The following is a 15,645-nucleotide window of genomic DNA, read 5'->3' as shown; positions in this document are numbered from 1 at the left end:
AAACAAATTTAAAAAACACTTAAGAACTTATACTGTAAAAGCTAAGTATTTTTACTTTGCAGTTTACTGCTCGTCCACTGCATGAATGTATGAGAAATTCTCAGTAGGTACTTCAAAAATTGACATTTTGCATTAAAAAAACATGTTTGGTCTTTAAAAACAAAGTGCAGAACACTTCAAATTAGTCAAACTAAAGCAGCTACAGCACAAAAATTCTGCTTCTACACATTTTATTAAAAAAATATATACTAGCGCAGCACTTATAGGTGCTTTTTCTTGCACTGAATACTTTGATTGTACTTAGACAAGGTAAATTTATTTGTATTCCATGTTATATGTAAGTGCTTCATATTGTGCAACAAAATCTATAAATGAAAAGCTGCATAAAAACATTTGAATTTTAAATAAATTGGAAAATTCTGATTTAAGCACACTTATGTTTATTTATAACTCTTGTTTTATTGTATTTTATGTACAGCATCTTTGAGTTACTTGTAAAGCGCTTTATAAATAAAATTTATTATTATGTCACCTCAACTTATTTAAGTAAATTCTCAAGTTAAAAAAAATACATAAATGTCAATAAGCTAGATAGATGCTTTATGTAACTTTTGTATTAGATAAAACTTAATAGTGTGAAATGTGTACTTTAATTTATCCAAAGTGTTAAGTCTTCTCATAATAATTGACATTAATTGCAGTTAAATCAGGATTTATCAAACATTTTATGTTTGAATTACAGCAAGAAATGGATTTAACTGAAGACAGTTTGTGTTTCAGTGTTAAAACACAAGAATCCAGCAGTTTTTCTGACTTTCTCTACGCCTCTTTAAATTACCTCCTCTGACTGGTTTATCGTCCATCCCATCGTTCTTCTAGTCTGCGTGTCGCTTGGCTGTAAATGGAAGTCGAAGTGCAGTTTATTTTCTTAACCCACTGACCTGATTTTCAGCGGATTAGCGGGTAAAGGTTCCCGAGGGATGAGAGGAAGATATGAATGGATGCTGTCTGACATCCTCCATTCAATTAGCAGCCTTTAAATCAGCCTGATGGGATTAAAGAGGCTGCAGGAGTCGCCACAAGATGGAGCCAAGAGCAAAGAGACAACACCAGAAGGGTTCGTTTCTGCCTTTATTTAGTGGAAAATTAAACTCAGGACAACTTCATGGTGATTTATCTGTCAGAAGCCCTCAGATTGTCTGGAATGTTCACAGATACTGACACCTCAACTGTGAGGATAAAGAGGTGGATTCCTCTTTAATATTAGTGGAAATATGTGTGTTTATTATTGTGCATGTGCATTCTCAGGTTCTGAAACCAAATCTGACCGTTCTTAAGGCTACCCAAAGCAATTTATGGGCTTTCCCCCCTCTTTGCTCCTGTCTCATTTTTCCTCACTATATGCTTATTTTTCACTGCAATCTAAAGTCCTGTGCCTCTATAGAAACAGAACAACCATGATTAGAAGACAAGAGAATTCTAAATATCTTAACATTCTTGTCTTAAGTATCTCATTTAGTTTTTATTATTATTTATTTGCAGTATGATACAGTTCTAATGCCATAAATCATAGAAAACATGAAAAAAGAAAACGAAAGTTGAATTTCTTTGATTACAGAAAAAAAGAATGTAATTAACATGTACAGCATTTTTCCAAGTGTCCACAGATGTTACCAATATTGGGAGTGAATAGTGACTCTATATTCTATATATATTTTACTCTTTACATCTTTTTTTCCATACTTGTGTACTTCATACACAGCCTGCAGTTCAAGGCAAGTTTATTTGTATAGTGCAATTCAAAGTGCTTTACAATGGCAAAGAAATTAATTACAAAAGTGATTTCAAAGGTTAACATTAAAGTCACAGACATGAAACATAATTTAAGCAATAAAGTCAACATGAAATTTATGATAAGAACAAAGAAAATAAAACTAAGATAAATCGCTTTAAAAGTAGCAGTGCAGTGCTGGTATTAAGTCATTAATCAAAGGCAGCAGTAAATAAATAAGGATTTAACTTTGATTTGAATAAGCTGAGAGTTTCAGCAGACCTGCAGTTTTCTGGACGTTTGTTCCAGATATGTGGAGCGTAAAGACTGAAAACTGCTTCTCCAGAAAACTGAATTTTTGCCTCATGACTGTCGGCTGCAGCTGAGTGGATCATAAACTCTCAGCTGCACAGAGGAATGCAGAATTTTTTGTTTTTTTACAGAATCATGCTAAAGTTAACGTTATATTTCTGGTAATTTTTATAAAAATGTGCACTAAAGTGAATTGGATGAAATGATCTGACTTTAATTTCAGATTGAGTTGAGATTTGTGACTGCAGCACAGATGAATAGTTCAAGGACTAAAATATGGTAAAAGATTTACAAATGTGAGATACAGTATCTTACAAAAGTGAGTACATGCCTCACATTTCTGCAAATATTTAATTATATCTTTTCATAGGACAACCCTGAAGAAATGACACTTGGATACATTTTAAAGTAGTCCGTGTACAGCTTGTATGACAGTGTAAATGTACTGTCCCCTCAAAATAACTCAACAGACAGCCATTAATGTCTAAACAGCTGGAAACAAAAGTGAGTACACCCCTAAGTGAAAATGTCCAAACTGGGCCCAAAGTGTCAATATTTTTTGTGGATACCATTATTTTCCAGCACTGTCTTGACCCTCTTGGGCATGGAGTTCACCAGAGCTTCACAGACTCCCACTGGAATCCTCTTTCACTCCTCCATGACAACATCATGGAGCTGGTGGATGTTAGAGACCTTATGCATCTCCACCTTCCATTTGAGGACGCCCCATAGATGCTCAGTAGGGTTTAGGTCTGGAGACATTGCTTGGCCACTCCATCACCTTTACTCTCAGCTTCTTTAGCAAGGCTGTGGTCGTCTTGGAGGTGTGTTTGGGGTCGTTATCATGTTGGAATACTGTCCTGTGGCCCAGCGGTCCAAAGACAACCTCTGGATATGATGCTGAACACATGCAGTCAGCTTCTTTGGTCAACCATGGCGAGGCCTGTTCTGAGTGGAACCTGTCCTGTTAAACCACTGTATGGTCTTGGCCACCGTGCTGCAGCTCAGTTTCAGGATGTTGTCAATCTTCTTATAGCCCAGGCCATCTTAATGTAGAGCAACAATTCTTTTCAGATCCTCAGAGAGTCCTTTGCCATGAGCTGCCATGTTGAACTTCCAGTGACCAGTATGACAGAGTGTGAGAGCGATAACACCAAATTTAACACACCTGCTCTCCATTCACACCTGAGACCTTGTAACACTAACGGGTCACATGACACCGGGCAGGGAAAATGACTAATTGGGCCGAATTTGGACATTTTCACTTAGAGGTGTACTCATGTTTGTTGGCAGCGGTTTAGACATTAATGGCTGTGTGTTGAGTTATTTTGAGGGACCATAAACTTACACTGTCATACAAGCTGTACACCGACTACTTCACATTGTATTGTATTTTGTGAGCTACTGTATGAGAGAAAGAAGAAGTAAAATAAAGGAGAATTGAGGGTAAAACCGTAACAACAACTGTAACGTGCGTGTTAATTATCAGACGAAGCTTAACAACTGACATATATTTTAAAAACTAAACGAACCCTGCAGTAAAAGGAAATGTGACTCCTCAGATCACATGAGTTTCAGCTAAAACCTCCCTGGAGGTTTTTGGCTGCATTTCTGCCCACGTGTGGATGAATAAGTTTTCCACGAAGGCTGAGTCACACAGTCTGTCCTCCACTTAACGTCCAAATCAGCATTATTAAACCCAAAATCACAGCTAATCAGGGCTCAGGATTTAATGACTCATATTATCAAGTCAGAGAAAGTCACTTTTGCACTTTTACTGCCCAGAAAATGTCAAGAGGAGCTTCAGTTTTGTGTATCTTTTAACTCCTGATTATCCTGAATTGAACTTTGTTCAATAATTAACTGTGACAGACTGAGTGGTGAACTTTACTCTGTGTTTATTGCATCAGCTTCCTGCAGAACATTAGCTGCTGTTTGATTAAAGACTCTCAGATAATCCAGCAGCTGATGGAGGAGAGTTGGGATTATCCTCCAGACATCAACCAGTTCATCGACAGATTCCCATTTAACCCAGTGACTTATCAGCCAGACAGCCCTGAAGAGAGAAGCCGTCTGTATTAAAGAGAGTTTTCCACTGAGCGTTCTCATCATTACAACTAAAACTGTTTCATCATTCAGGCTTTATAATCTCCTGAAACTCGAGGCTCAATATGTTTCTATCAAATAAAGACTAAAAGCTGCCTCAGACCTCAGTGATGCAGAAAAATGGAAGAAAAACTTGAAAAACATAAAATATTTCTTGTAGAAAACCACATTACTGCATACATCTCTCTTTAGTGTTGATATATTTTGTTGTGCTTCATGTTTTTCTGCACATAAAATGATGCTAAAGCTATTTTTTACACAGTCACAGTTATAAAATATTAGGAATACTTTTAAATGTAAAGCAGGGCATTTTTTTTCTTTGCTCCTGTCACCTTTTTCCTCATTATGTGCTTAATTTTCACTGCAATATAAAGTCTGTACCTCTAAAGAAACAGAAAAAGAGAATTTTAAAATGTCTTATTTGCAGTATGATACAGTTATAATGTCATCAATCATAAAAACCTACCTCCTCCCACTGTGACCTCAGCAATAAATGTAAAGTAGAATTATGACCTTATGATGTCAGGCAAAACTGGAAATGCAGAAGCTTCACAAAAGTAGAATTTACAGCCATTTTATTGGATTTTATTGGATTACACAGTGTACCTAATAAAATGATAGGTGAAGTTATATGTAGAGCGCATACAAATGTCTTGCCTGAACATGTTGAATAAAATCAATAAATTGCTATAATTATATGTAACATGCTAATTTCTGTTGCTCCGAGTGTTGGAAAGGATGATCTTGTAAGACAGGATCTTATTATTAATAAGGCTTTTATTGTTAACTAAAGAGTCAGCAAAAATTAAAACAAACAGGAAAAAATGCAGGACAATGAGTAAAAGTAAAATTCAGTTTTTGCTAAATTAAGAATTTGCAATATTTGGTTAGAAACAGTTTCAGTTCACTTTCAGACAGCTGAATTTCCTGTTTTTACAGTGTAAATCATCTTTTTTTTGTTAATTCGGTAGTCTCTAACCTATTTAATTCGTGACAGCGGAGTAATAAAGAGACGTTGCTTCATCACAGGTTATTAGTTTTGTTTAAATTATGATCCATCTAAACAAAAAGTGTTCAATCCAGTAAGATAATTTCATAAAACAGAGAAAATTTGATTGTAAAATTGACATGGCTTTGTGTGATGGACAAAAAAATTAAATAAAACAAAAGTCTGAGGACACCATGGCCCCATATTTAGAATAGAATAGAATAGAATAGAATAGAATAGAATAGAATAGAATAGAATAGAATAGAATAGAATAGATTAGAGAGCCTTTATTTTAAGAGCCACTCCCTAAGTGTACCAACAATATACGCTATAAAATGTTCTAAAACTCTGTAAAACTCTTTAAAAACACAATTGTAGTAACTCTATAGAGCACATTTTGGAAACAATGGAACTTCTAAAATATTATTTTGTCATTCAGCCCTCCGATAAATATATTTACCCTCATTTTTACTCTGCCAAGGAATGCGGCGAAGTTGTGTGACGATTGGCATATGTTTGTCTGTCTGTCTGTCTGTCTGTCTGTCTGTCTGTCTGTCTGTCTGTCTGTCTGTCTGTCTGTCTGTCTGTCTGTCTGTCTGTCTGTTTGTTAGCAACGTTACTCAAAAACATACATTTGGATGAAATTTTCAGGGAAGGTCAGAAATGACACAAGGATCAAGTGATTAGATTTCGGCAGTGATGCAGCTTATAGTCTGGATCCATGGATTTGTTAAAGATTTCTGTATCATTGATAGCGGCATGGAGTCACTGTAACTATGACAACAAGTGAACACTACGTCAGCTGCCTGCTGATGATCACATGTGGACCTGTGGACTTATCGGGACTTATCCATTGAAAATGATCCAAGGAACAACTGATTAAATTGTGGGGGTGTTTCTGAGTCCCATCAATTCCCGCCGCCTGCTACATATTTAGGTCACGTGATTTGGTATCCATACTTAACATACACATGCATAACACACACCTGTGCTCAGCGCAAGGTCATTCTGTTTGTGGGTACATCTATATTAAATGGACACATTCTATAGTGCCGTGATTTCTGATAATCAGTAAATAATAAACAAATGCTACATTTCCAAAAACAAAATGCTGCATTTCTCACAATGCCATATGGGGGAATGAACAGCCTTGGCGGAGTACTGCGCTCTCTGAGTGCTTTTCTTGTTAGCTTTATTTTGGTCTCCACCAGCCCCTCAGGGCCACATATTGTCCCACACAACTTATAAACACGAAAAGCCCTCTGTAGCCGAGCAGATTTGTTGAATGAAACTTTATAATTTTCATCCCGTAGTGGGTGGTTGGTTAAATTTCACTACCAAAATACACTGGCTGTCCAAAAAAAAGTCACACACTAATATTTCATTGAACCACCTTTAGCTTTGAGTACAGCATGCATTCATGGTGGCATAGCTTTGATAAGCTTCTGCAATGTCACAGTATTTATTTCTGTCCAGAGATGCATTAATTTTCTACCAAGATCTTATATTAATGATAGGAGAGTCGGACAAAATCTTCTCTAGAACATCCCAAAGATTCTCAGTGGGGCTGAGGTCTGGACTCTGTGGAGGACAATCCATCTCCTGCTCCCTGATCCACTCATTCTCAATGTGAACCCATGAATCCTGGCATCATCATCTTGGAACATGTCCATGAACATCAGGGAAGAAAAACTCCACTGATGTAAAGATCTGGTCATTCAGTATCTTCAGGTAGTCAGCTGACCTCATTCTTTGGGAACATAACGTTGCTGAACCTGACCAACCCCAGATCATAACTCTAACCCCCACAGGCTGGTAGGAACTAGACATGATGAGTTCATCACTTCATCTGCCTCTCTTCTTACCCTGATGCCCCCATCACTCTGGAACAGGGTAAATCTGGACTCATCAGACCACATGACCTTCTTCCATTGCTCCAGAGTCCAATCTTTATGCTCTGTAGCAAACTGAAGCCTTTTTCTGATTAGCTTCACTGATCAGTGGTTTTCTTTGAGCTACAGCTGTTTAGTCACAATCCTTTGAGTTCCCTTCACATTGTGGAAATGTTCTTACTTTCACTATTAAACATAGCTGTGAGTTCTACTGTTGATTTCCTATGATCATCCAAGAGTTTGTTCTGACCACATTCATTCCTGGAAGATGATGGTTCTCCACTATCCTTCAGGTTTTATTAATGTGTTGGACGGTTCTTAACCAGATTTTAGAAGTTTCAGAAATCTCCTTAGTTGTTTTCTTTGCTTGATGCAGGTCAATAATTTGATCCTTCTGAGACAGATTAACATCCTTTCCATGACCACAGGATATGTCTTCCTACATGGTTGTTTCAGAAATGAGAAGCTCCTCACTGCATCAGCTAGAGTTAAATAAGTTGCAGCTGAAACGTATTCATCACTGCAGTAATTATCCAATAGAAGGATCTTACCTATTTGCTTAGTTCAATCCAAATGGTGACTTTTCTTTTTGTATTTGGACAGGCAGTGTATTCCCAAATTTATTGCTTTTGTGGAATTTGTTAAAGACACAATACTGACCTTGAAATGTCCTTTACATCTCGTTTGTTCGGCCTACAAGTGCACCGTCGTACAATCTGAACTGTGTAAAACTTTTCTAGGTAGGAAACAAAAAACTGCTGTTAAGTCAATTTTATTAAGTTTCCTCAATTTGAATTTAGTTTTTACTCTAACAAATGCAGAAATTTGAGTTCAAAATTCTCACAATATTAAGTTGATGCAACTACCAACATTATTATGTCATCTCAACTCATAGAAATAACGTTTGTACACTGAAAGGATGATCTAAATCAGTGAATCTTTGGGGGGATGTTTATTGAATGATGTTTTCGAGGGTTTCTGCAGCTGTAATCAATTGTAGTTTGAGCTACTCGCTGATTCCCTGTTTCCAGCTGTTTGTGTGTGTGTGTGTGTGTGTGTGTGTGTGTGTGTGTGTGTGTGTGTGTGTGTGTGTGTGTGTGTGTGTGTGTGTGTGTGTGTGTGAGTGTGCAGGGATTATAAACGCTCAGATTAATACGATCTGCTGTGATGTAAAAGCGCAGATCGCATCCATCGGTGCGTCTTTTGGCTCCATGTGAATGAGGAGCTGCTGCAAATATGTCACTGTGGGAGAGAGAGAGAAAAGAAACGTGAACGCCCTTTTTTCTTTTTTCCCTGTCCTCCCTTAATTTCAGAGAAAGTGCCTGCGTGCATGTGCGTGTCAGTTTGGAGGCTTGCGTTTGCGTGTGCGCGTCTCGGTGCGGGTTTGGCGCTGGATGACGCAGGAGTCCACCCAAAAAATCTCAATTTCCGCGACACTTAACACGCTCAATAGACATGGGTTAAGTGTCAGAGCCGTGAAAACAGCCTATTGAAGAGAAAGAGAGAGTGGAGCCGGAGAGGAGGGCTGCTGGGGGGCTGCTGGAGGCGAGAGAGCCGGGGAGAGAGAGAGGCAGCGGGGGGAAAGGAGGAGGAACAGGACAGCCATTACCATTCAGGATCACGTTGCCTGCCTGGCTGCTCTGCTCTCCAGCCTCATCCACCGGCTCCGCTCGGTTCTGGAGGAGGAAACGCCGCTAACAGGAGCCTCAAACGGCGGAACATCCGGAGCTTTTTCACCCACTCTTCCATCCATCCGGCCCGGGGAAGAGAGGGAGCAGCGGCGGCAGCATCCCCGGCCTCCCGTGCGCTGAGCTCGGACTGAAGGACCGCTGCTGCCCGGTGTAGGTAAGGGGCTCCGGAGCTCATCAAACCATCATTTTTAAGAGCTGTCAACCCCAATGATGTTATATAATACTCACCTTTGCTCCAATATGATTATTATGCTCACTTTAAACTCATTAAATCTCACTTTAAACCTAATTTAGGCGCATATTTAATTGGCTTTATCGGCGAATACGCACGAATCCGGTGTTTTCTCGCATCCCAACGTGTTGATCACGGCCTCCACGTTTACTGACAATCATCCCAAAGCATGCCACACGCTGTAATATTCACATTTTCACCCCGGATTTGGTGCTTTTCTGTGCGCCGGAGGGTTGGGCTGGAAACGGGCAGCGGACATGGAGCCACGGTGAGGGTTTGTGGGTCGTGAGAAGGCAGCCGAGGTTGTTCACCGCCGTTAATGAGACACTCAGGGAGCAGCACAGAGGCAGCATTTTCTGTCAACAAATGGATAAATGTGATTAGTTGGTGTTGTGCATCCAAAGCCAACAAGCGGCGGCCGAGCGGAGTGTGTGTGCGCCGGACAAAGAGCCTCCTGCGCCCAGCCGGATCCTGCATGCAGCCCCCAACCAGCAGCTCCATGTCTGATGTCCATTCATGCAAACACATTCCCTCCTCAGAAAGACTCACACAGACAGAGAGGCATCCACCCAAGCTGCAGCCATAACTCTGTTTAATGAGCTTTTATTGCAGCCAGTTAAATCCACACATCAACATCATCATCATCATCACCTCCATCTCCACCTGGATCCCAAAGGACTCCATCACTGCAGGCTGTCTGTCTCCATGTCTGTCTGGAAAAAAAACCTCCCTGATATTATGCAAGGTGCAGGGGGAGGAAAAAATCTGAGGATTCAAGCAGGACTGCCCTCCTGCCGCTTTGTACCAGATGGTCAAATGTCCCTCCGGCCTCGAGTTGGACCTTCATCCACCAAACCCTAAATCTGCATGATCCACAGACACATTCATTTCCATTTTATTCCCACTGATTTGTGATGTTAAATTGGTTTCTTCCACCATTTTTCCCCCTGCACTGGCCATAGACACGCCCCCTTACTACTGTAGGGAAGCACCAATATGTCTGGAGATGGTACAGGAGGATAGTGTTGTTGTGGGATGGAGGTGTGATTTGGATGGAATCGAGCTGTTCGCATTCGGGATTCACAGTTTTGTCAATCAAACTGGCCACCTGAGACTAAGAAAAGACTCATAATTACAGCTGATCTCGATCCTTTTTAATTTAATATCTTGCTGCAGCTCATTATTGCTTGTTTTCTGGCTCATTGTTTTGTTGTTTAGTCAACAAGAATGCCAGAAAACAATGAAAAATGGCCGTCATAATCTACCAGAGCTCAAGGTGACTCCTCGGGATCTGTCTGTCCAACATGTACAGCCAGAAGATTTCCAATTCAAAATGAAAGAAAAGACTCAGAAAGAGCTGCTTAATCTATATCAAGCTGGAAACTGCAACAACCATATCTCTCAGTTGAAGATTTTTTATGACTTGGAGGCCAAAATAACAAAAACATACAATATAAGATGATTTAAAACAGAGAAAGGCTGCAAAATCTGTACATTTTAGAGACTGGAGCCAACAAATTTGAGGTATTTTTGCTCAATAAATGATTTAAGCTCTTAAAATTGACCTCCTTTTACTTAAAATGCAAATAATGTGCAGCACATAATGATTCAACAAGTCTGTGATCCTACAGACAACAGACAAACTGCTGCTGTTTTTACTGTATTCACAGTCTTCTTGTTGCTGCAGTGTTGGTATCTTAAAATGGTTTGAATTGGAAAGATTTGTGCTTTCACATTATTTATATAGTTTGTCAAATTTCATACAGAATAATTCAATTTATCAGTCAAGTCAGTTTGGGCCTTGTGGGCATTTTAAGGACTTAAATTGATTATATAAATTCTTGTCAATCAGCATTCTTGTTAATTCATTTATGGCTTATGTAAGCAGTGACAGTGGTATTATTTCAATCAGTTCAACCAAAAGTGTTCCATTTTAAAATTTTTAAAGGCAAAAATACTGAGATTTGACCTAAGTAGTTTGATGTAGCAGAAAGTATTATGTTCTAGGACCTCATGACCTTTATTCTGGAACCAATGGACATTAAAAACAGCATTTTTATCCTATATGTTATAGGTCTTTTTTGTGCCCACCTGATGAATGATCAGAATTGTTGTTCGTTTTTGCTTTATTTTGGTCTCCACCAGCTCCACAACGTTCACCAGCTTGTTGCTAACTTGATATTTCTGCTTTTTGGTGAGCCGAAAACAACAAATTATGATCAGTTTAACAAAGTAGTGTTTTGTATTTTGAATTTTTAGAAACCTCATGAGGTGAAAATACCAAGATTTGACAAAAAAAGCAAAAATTATGTTTGTTTTGTGTAAATTATTGAGAAAAATATGTCTTGGAACCTCATGGCCCTTTAATTATGGACCAATGGACACAATCATTTTAGAATTTATTTTGGAGTTATGCTTGCGTTCACCTAATGACTGTCCAATATTCACACTGATTTTGCTTTATTTTGCCCTCCACCACCTACTGAATAACATATCTGACTTTTTAGCTGCTAAATGCTTCTATATGTTCAGTAGCTTGTTACTAACTTGATATTACATATGAATAATAGAGTTTTTTTTGGTTTTCAGTGAGGACATATGAGCAATAAGAACAGTGGGAGTGAACCAAAAGCACAAATTATGATCAGTTCAACAAAGACATGTCTGATATCCTGAATTTTTAGAAGCCTGTTGAGGAGAAAATACCAAGATTTCACAGGATATATATCTGGTATATTGATATTTATCCACATCTTGTTGTCTCAGATTTGTAGTAGAGTCTCATGCAGTGGGAATTTTGGATTGTGTCGTCCATTCATTGTTCCAGCATCATTTTCATGATATTAAAATCATCCCTTCTGGCAGCTCCAGCCTTCTGTCTGTCTGTCTGTCTGTCTGTCTGGCCAACAGGGTTGTTGTTTTGTCTTTTGTAGCTCTTTTGTTATCATGAGTGAGAGACGACACACCAAACTGAAAGAGAGATTTCTTATCTCCACCGTGTCGTTTTTATGATGTTGTTAGTGAGCTGTAAATATTGATCAAGGTGTGTGAGGCTTTCTTGGACCAATACCAGCTCTTATCCTTCATTAACCCATGCACACGCTTTCTTGTTTTTGCCTTTCTTTCATTTTAATTAATTCCCCGTCTCTGTCCAGTCATGCTGAGTCGCAGTAAGCTGCAGTGTTGTTGGCAGGTTGGTCCACTTTGTGTGTGTTGATGTATGCAGGCTTTTCTCTGAGTGTATTAACATATGTGCGTGGGGGAGCTCAGTCTAGCCACTCATTTATCCAGTCAATCGGTCAGTCGGTGCGTTACTCATCATAGCTGGGGGCTGTTATTTAAGGGGAAGCATCGCTCATTCATCCTCACATCCAACTTACTATTCACGCTTTTAATAAGTCATGAAACAACTGCGCTTTATGCCGTTTAGGTGGTGAAACGATTTGAATCAGTCAGAAAAGATTAGGAGAAAATCAGATGTCAATGTGGAAAACTAATGTTTATTAATCAGTTTATTGGGCTCATTGGCCGTGTTTGGAAATATGCTTTTTTGCTTTCTTGTAAAGTGGAAATATTCATGCATTATTAATGTTTTTTTTTTTTTTTTTTTGCTGACTTGCCTATGTGGAAAACATCCTTTTTAAATCACGCCAACTGAATTAATTAAATTTATGTCTTTATGATTGTATATGTACACCTGGATTTTATTTAGATGTATTGGATCTTGTAGCCACAGAGTTGTAGATATTATTGCTATGAAATTCACAATATCTGTGACTTAATATAGTTTTAGCATTTAGCCTGCATTTAGCCTGAAGACTGAGAGGTTCTCTATCTAAACTCTGTCCAAATGTAAAAAAAAAGAGCCTTTGACCACATCTTCGCCGCATTATTTATCATAGTGTATCTTTCATATCAAATTTGTACACAAACGGAAGCAAACAAAGCATCTAATTGTAGTTTTCCAGGGAGTTAGCTGTTTCCTCCTCCTAGTAGCGTCTGGTGTTACTTGTTTTTCCTCATTATAAATAATTTCAGCTCCTGCATTGTTTGTTTGAGGTCCCAAACTCATTTAGTAGGCTAAGAGTGCTAACAGAACAGAAACAGGCAGAAGTGAGTACATTAGCTTTAGCTGATGTAGCTTTAGCTGACATAGCCTTAGCTGACGATATTTCCTCAGCTAGCTCTAACTCGCCTGAGTGCAATCCCTGGCTTTTACATTTAAAAAAAAATTTAAAAAAATTCTTGTTTGTTTGTGCATTTTTATTCATTATTATTAAATTCAGGCTGCACAGTGGTGTAGTGGTTAGCACTTTCGCCTTGCAGCGAGAAGATCCCTGGTTCGCGTCCCGGCTTTCCCGGGATCTTTCTGCATGGAGTTTGCATGTTCTCCCTGTGCATGCGTGGGTTTTCTCCGGGTACTCCGGCTTCCTCCCACAGTCCAAAAATATGCTGAGGTTAATTGATCATTCTAAATTGCCAGTAGGTGTGAATGTGTGAGTGATTGTTTGTCTCTGTATGTCGCCCTGCGACAGACTGGCGACCTGTCTAGGGTGTCCCCTGCCTTCACCTAAGTCAGCTGGGATAGGCTCCAGCCCCCCCCCATGACCCTAGTGAGGATTAAGCGGTGTATAGATAATGGATGGATGGATTATTAAATTCATTTACTTCATTTCCAAAAAAGAGAAGAAAAAAACTCAGCTAGTGAGTATCTATATATATTTTTCAATTACAAGAGACAGAAAAATGTGAGTACATTAGCTTTAGCTTAGGCTCATCTCCAGTTAGCTGTAACTAGCCTGAGTGCAGTCCTTGGCTAATTCCTTGACTATGTGTGCTTTTCTTCTACAAGATGATTAGACTCAGCTGCTGTAATGTTAGTTTCATATGACAAACTTGACTAGGAAGATGTTAGACTATCTAAATAGATTTTTTTAAATTCAAGAAACAGACAGCAACAGGTGAGTGCATTAGCTTTAGCTTGCAACTCACCAGATAGTTGTTGTTTTTACTTTTTGGTCTTTATTATGATTAAAATCAGTGTATTATTAGTGTAATATAACAAACCCAACTATGTTAAAGCGTCAAAATAGATGTTTCAAAAATTAAAGAAGAAGAAAAAGGGGGTACAATAGCTTTAGCTAATGCTGTCTAACTAGCTAGCTGTAACTGTAACTAGCCAGTTTACAGTCCAAGGTTTTACATGCTGTTGTTTTTTATTCCTTGTTTATTTTGACCTTTTTCTCCATTATGATTAGAATCAGATGCTGCATTAGTAGTGTGATGGAAGAAACTCAGTTTCTGAGGTGTTTGGTGAACAAAATCGATTTTTTCACATAGAAGACACAGGAAAGAGTGAGTACATTAGCTCTATCTAACACTATGTCTCTAGCTAATCCTCAGTGCTTCAATAGAAGGCAACTGGACTTCTTTGTGGTTCTTGAGTTTGTGTTGCTTCTCATTCAAGATTGTTCCTTAATTCTGACTGAAGGGTAGTGCAGGTATTTATTCTCACAGTTTTGAGGACAGTAATGCCCACATTCTGGACAGAGAGAAGAGAGATTTGAGGTTGAAGAGAGGAGTGAGGGAAGCTATCTATGTTAAACAGGAACAACCATGTAAAAAAGACAGGAGGTGGTCTGTGACACAATTTACCAGCTAATAATGAAGCCTTGAGATCCCTTCCCGGGTAGTTTAACAACTGTTGGCTTGTTTTTGGGCCATGGACCATTTGATTTGGAGATGAGAATAAGTCCAATAAATGTCTGGGGCTGAAGCACTGACCCGGATGACTGAGAATTTAAACTTACATATCTCTAGTAGCCAGATTGCATCTCTGCTGTTTGGGTTTTACATGCTGTGTGCTATTTTAGTCCTTATTTATCACAAAACTTCTATGACATTTTAATGTTTATGTGGTGATGTGGAATGTCAAGAAGTCAGATTCAGGGCTCGTAGCTAATGTGTTTTAACTTTGACATGCAGAATACATGAAGTTAGTTGTTTTTGCTGGTCTTAAACTGCAGAGTGCTGCCTTTTTCCTGACTGTGTTGTGGCGTATTCAGGGTCATGGGTGTACATTTTGTGTAAATCAGATGGGTTTCTGCTCAGACGGCTCCATATTTCGGTGTTTCTTGGCATATCTGAGCATTATGTCTGTCAGTTGAGCATGAATGTCAGAGAAACTCCCCTCAGCAGCTGTTCCAGCAGCTGGAATTCTGCTCTGGAACGTCAGGAAGATTCGTCTGGAAGTTATGACAGTGAGTCTGGTTTTCTCTGCCTGATTCTCGTCCCTGTCGTCTCTTTTCTCGCTCTGCTGCTGAAACTCTGTCACGGCCTCTTTCTGATTTACTTTTGTTTCCTGCTGCACACATTCAAACACACTGCTCAGGCTAAGCTGTGGGAACTGAGCATGTCCATGTAAATCTGTCTCAGAGTTAAATGTCAGGCCGGTTGAACATCCAGCATCTCTGTGAGATCTGACTGAAGCACTACATTCTGCTACAGACTGAGGCAGGAGTCAAGACCCTGCATGGATATACATCTTCGATGGCTCAGATATTAGTTGGAATATTGACTAGGTGACAGGATATGTAATAGAAAGAATGTTTTCATCCTTTATCTACTGTTGTAAATGGAGTAAATGAATTTTG

General features: G+C 39.0%; 1 protein-coding gene across 9 annotated transcripts in view; it reads left to right on the top strand.

The window, feature by feature from the left end:
* The first annotated feature begins 8,432 nt into the window (after positions 1-8,432).
* Positions 8,433-15,645, top strand: part of macf1a (microtubule actin crosslinking factor 1a) — a 335,093-nt gene continuing 327,880 nt past the window's right edge. For 5 of the 9 annotated variants that reach the window (XM_055017589.1, XM_035945394.2, XM_055017581.1 and 2 more), the window contains exon 1: positions 8,433-8,914. The gene's annotated coding sequence lies outside the window, so the exon portion shown is untranslated. The remainder of the gene's footprint in view (positions 8,915-15,645) is intronic. The other 4 variants (XM_023264101.3, XM_035945395.2, XM_023264104.3 and 1 more) reach the window with 1 other exon arrangement.

Source organism: Amphiprion ocellaris, chromosome 15, assembly GCF_022539595.1.
Source record: "Amphiprion ocellaris isolate individual 3 ecotype Okinawa chromosome 15, ASM2253959v1, whole genome shotgun sequence".
Classification (NCBI taxonomy): domain Eukaryota; kingdom Metazoa; phylum Chordata; class Actinopteri; family Pomacentridae; genus Amphiprion; species Amphiprion ocellaris.
This window is presented reverse-complemented; position numbering and strand designations above follow the sequence as displayed.